This window comes from Zophobas morio, unplaced genomic scaffold (genome assembly GCF_036711695.1).
Source record: "Zophobas morio isolate AGI-343-1 ecotype UQ-CSIRO unplaced genomic scaffold, CSIRO_AGI_Zmor_V1 ptg000510l, whole genome shotgun sequence".
In the NCBI taxonomy this organism is placed as follows: Eukaryota; Metazoa; Arthropoda; class Insecta; order Coleoptera; family Tenebrionidae; genus Zophobas; species Zophobas morio.
This window is the reverse complement of record NW_026972613.1, coordinates 115001-119641: the sequence shown is the minus strand read 5'-3', so window position 1 is coordinate 119641 and position 4641 is coordinate 115001. Positions and strand designations below refer to the sequence as shown.

The following is a 4641-nucleotide window of genomic DNA, read 5'->3' as shown; positions in this document are numbered from 1 at the left end:
CGCCGCACGATTTCGGGATGACGGACCCTCCCTAACACCACATTTCCCGGCGTCCGGTTTCGGCCGCGGGATTCGGTGCTGGGCTCTTCCCTGTTCGCTCGCCGCTACTGAGGGAATCCTAGTTAGTTTCTTTTCCTCCGCTTAATAATATGCTTAAATTCGGCGGGTAGTCTCACCTGCTCTGAGGTCGCAAGATCGAATAGATCTGGAAATGGATCATTTTAATACGCAAACGATCATGGCACGTCGTCGACGCGGCCTTTACGGTCTTTCGTCGAACAGCGACCTGACGTCGTCGCGAGATACGTCACGCACGCCTCGGACACGACGGTCGCATCGTTCGACAAAATCAACGCCGTTATGGCCGTCGAAAGTCGATCGTTTTGTGCTTTACGTCTGCTGATCCGCCCGTCGAAGGACGACGACGAACTCCTTCGAAAAGAAAGTCCGACACGTCACCCCGACGGGCCGCTATCGCGTCTCCGGATGTCGCGTACGCCGGATCGTACTCGAAACGAACGAACGTTACGTAAGTCGTCTCGACATCGACCTCCAACGGCACGCGTCTAAAAAACATCCAACTCGCTCCGACGAACGCCACGCTTTCTCAAACGAGGCGAACCGAGCAGTCTTTGAAATTGACACGACCCTCAGCCAGGAGTGGTCCGGGAACAGTTTATCCGAGGACCGCAATGTGCGTTCGAAATGTCGATGTTCATGTGTCCTGCAGTTCACAAGTTGACGCGCAATTAGCTGCGTTCTTCATCGACCCACGAGCCAAGTGATCCACCGTTCAGGGTAATCTTTTAGAATATACATTAAGACGCACGTTCTCTCCGGCTCGCCTCGCGACGGCCTGGAACGTTCTGCGTCGAAATTCTCTCGGTTTCGATTGTTTATTAAGATAAAAAAAGAAAAAAAAAGAAAAGAGAAACTTTCGAACGACGTGTCGTCTTACTAATTCCATCTTTTCCTCTCTCTCTTTTTTTTTTTTGTTAGTCGCAAGACTTGATCTCCTTTTCTAAAGCAGAAGCTCAACCGCACAACGATCACTTAACCAAACAAACTAGGTGTGATTTCGTCAAACGGCGCTTCCTAGGAGCGTCTCGAACGACGTTTCGAATCGTCTCGACGAGAACGGCGGCATCGAGCCGAACCCGTCGGCCGGGCGAAAATCATTTAAAACCCACGGTAACGAAGACTAGCAAAGGCGCACGAAACGCCCCGCACGTACTTACGAAACCTGCGATCCGAATCGAACTCTTTGAGGTTCTTTAGCGGATCAAGGTGCCCGAAATGCCGTCTGCCCGATCGCACGACGAACGCGCGTAAAGGACCGGCGCCGCGAGTTCGCATCGGCATGACGCCTAATCCGACTCTGGACGATTCAATAGTTCGAGGACGTCGTGTGACGCCGTCTCTTAGACGCGTTTCCTCTTTCGCACCGATCCCCACGTGGGACGAGAGAAGAGAAGAGAACGCGCTTCGGAAACGCGCGACGGCACCGCTAAAGGCTGGACGTGCCGTCGTCTACGCCGCAGACGTCTTTAGATGTTAGATCGAGCGTGTACGTCGTCCACGGACGCGACATACTTCGCACGACAACAACAACACGATCAGACGATGGTGTGTGTGTCTGTGTAAAGACAGTGCGTGTGTTCGAGACACGTTAATGATCCTTCCGCAGGTTCACCTACGGAAACCTTGTTACGACTTTTACTTCCTCTAAATGATCAAGTTTGGTCATCTTCCCAGCGACATCGGCGACGCCGAAACGCCACCGCGTACCGGTCCGAAGACCTCACTAAATCATTCAATCGGTAGTAGCGACGGGCGGTGTGTACAAAGGGCAGGGACGTAATCAACGCGAGCTTATGACTCGCGCTTACTGGGAATTCCTCGTTCATGGGGAACAATTGCAAGCCCCAATCCCTAGCACGAAAGGAGGTTCAGCGGGTTACCCGGGCCGCTCGGCCAGGGAGGACACGCTGATTCCTTCAGTGTAGCGCGCGTGCGGCCCAGAACATCTAAGGGCATCACAGACCTGTTATTGCTCAATCTCGTGCGGCTAGAAGCCGCCTGTCCCTCTAAGAAGAATTGTTTGTACGCCGACAGTAAAAACCGCGCACGGCCAACGGGCGAACCCGAGACCGGCGGGCCTTTGGGATGTCGAAATACGCCTATTTAGCAGGCTAGAGTCTCGTTCGTTATCGGAATTAACCAGACAAATCGCTCCACCAACTAAGAACGGCCATGCACCACCACCCACCGAATCAAGAAAGAGCTCTCAATCTGTCAATCCTTCCGGTGTCCGGGCCTGGTGAGGTTTCCCGTGTTGAGTCAAATTAAGCCGCAGGCTCCACTCCTGGTGGTGCCCTTCCGTCAATTCCTTTAAGTTTCAGCTTTGCAACCATACTTCCCCCGGAACCCAAAAGCTTTGGTTTCCCGGAAGCTGCCCGCCGAGTCATCGAAAGAACGTCGGCGGATCGCTAGCTGGCATCGTTTATGGTTAGAACTAGGGCGGTATCTGATCGCCTTCGAACCTCTAACTTTCGTTCTTGATCAATGAAAGCGTTTTTGGCAAATGCTTTCGCTTCTGTCCGTCTTGCGACGATCCAAGAATTTCACCTCTAACGTCGCAATACGAATGCCCCCATCCGTTCCTATTAATCATTACCTCGGGGTTCCGAAAACCAACAAAATAGAACCGAGGTCCTATTCCATTATTCCATGCACACAGTATTCAGGCGAAGTTTTAGCCTGCTTTAAGCACTCTAATTTGTTCAAAGTAAACGTGCCGGCCCACCTCGACACTCAATGAAGAGCACCGCGGCGGGATTGAGTTGGGCCGCCCTCTCGAGCTAAGCCCACCGGCAGGACGTCCCGCGGCACGCCAGTTAACACCGCGAACGATGAACCGGCGGCGCGGGACACAGATTCGACTACGAGCTTTTTAACCGCAACAACTTTAATATACGCTATTGGAGCTGGAATTACCGCGGCTGCTGGCACCAGACTTGCCCTCCAATTGATCCTCGTTAAAGGGTTTAGAGTGTACTCATTCCGATTACGGGGCCTCGGATGAGTCCCGTATCGTTATTTTTCGTCACTACCTCCCCGTGCCGGGAGTGGGTAATTTGCGCGCCTGCTGCCTTCCTTGGATGTGGTAGCCGTTTCTCAGGCTCCCTCTCCGGAATCGAACCCTGATTCCCCGTTACCCGTTACAACCATGGTAGGCGCAGAACCTACCATCGACAGTTGATAAGGCAGACATTTGAAAGATGCGTCGCCGGTGCGAGACCGTGCGATCAGCGTAAAGTTATTCAGAGTCACCAAGTTGTACGATGACGGAGACCGCCACCGATTGGTTTTGATCTAATAAAAGCGCCCCTTCCGTTTCCGGTCGGGGCTCTGTTTGCATGTATTAGCTCTAGAATTACCACAGTTATCCAAGTAAATGTGGGTACGATCTAAGGAACCATAACTGATTTAATGAGCCTTTCGCGGTTTCACCTTAATTCGGCTTGTACTGAGACATGCATGGCTTAATCTTTGAGACAAGCATATGACTACTGGCAGGATCAACCAGGGAACTGCGTTCTCGTTCGGATACTCCGAAACTGAAAACTACACTTTCGTCGAAAGCGCGAGTGCGTGTTCGCGAAACGAACGCGTAGGAACGTAACGCCACGCTTAACTCTCTCTTTCGTTGTTTTATATACGAAAAATATCATACATAACGATACCGGTCGAAAAGTTTCGCGAGGAAACCTCCTGCGCCGGTTTAAAAGTTCAAACATTCTCCTCACTCTTCGCTAGATAGAATGCGACGGTGAGACGTGCCGAATTCTTTTCAGAATCTGCACACGTTACGAGTATATTATATATTCTCGCTCGGAATGTAGGGAGTTGACGCAAATTTAATAGCTGTTCGATGCAACGAACGACGAATCGTGAAATTCGAACGTACGCCACCGTTTACAACAATGTAAGGTTGATCGCATAAGGACCGCCGACGATCGAACGTCCGCCGCATCCGCGATCTCGCTGTGCTGGACCGTCTTTCGAGGCAAGCTCGAACCCAATGAAGGAACTCAAGGATTCCATGAAATTCTAGGCGCAAACGCTCCGAGAGCCAAGTCTACTTCGGGTCGTTTTCGACGGGTGCGATAACTACATTCTCAAAATTATCAACAAGACACACACACATACAAGGTTCGCTCTTATAATCATTAAAGACACGACCACCAAAAGTAATCGCAACGTTTCGTTCTAAAAATGTGAACGTATCGTCGTCTCTTTTTGTCGGGTCGGTCTGAATAACATAATAATGTCGTTGTTGAACATTATTTATTTTACAGAGAGAAACCAATGCGGCTAGCGTCTGCTATCATTTTTAGAGAATACGTAAAAACGCACAGTCTTAGAGACACCGAAGAACGGCCGGAACGTGCTGCGAAATTCATTTCGTCATAAATCCGAATTCCTTTTAAAAGTATTGGATAAGACTCGCAGACAGTCCGTGGTAACGCGAGCGAGAGGATGCAGTCGTTGGTCGGTATCTCGAGAGAACACCTCACACGCCACAACATCACTCCGCTACCTATAGTAGCGCGCTTGACGTCGATCGGAGCCAAACGC

The 4641-nt window shown here is 50.9% G+C and overlaps 2 non-coding genes across 2 annotated transcripts; both read right to left on the bottom strand.

The window, feature by feature from the left end:
* Positions 1–644: 644 nt before the first annotated feature.
* LOC135121153 (5.8S ribosomal RNA) lies at positions 645–801 on the bottom strand. Its single transcript, XR_010278873.1, has one exon. It is a non-coding gene; the product is annotated as a 5.8S ribosomal RNA (ribosomal RNA).
* An 869-nt stretch (positions 802–1670) lies between these two features.
* LOC135121147 (small subunit ribosomal RNA) lies at positions 1671–3592 on the bottom strand. Its single transcript, XR_010278869.1, has one exon. It is a non-coding gene; the product is annotated as a small subunit ribosomal RNA (ribosomal RNA).
* Between the last annotated feature and the right edge of the window lie 1049 nt (positions 3593–4641).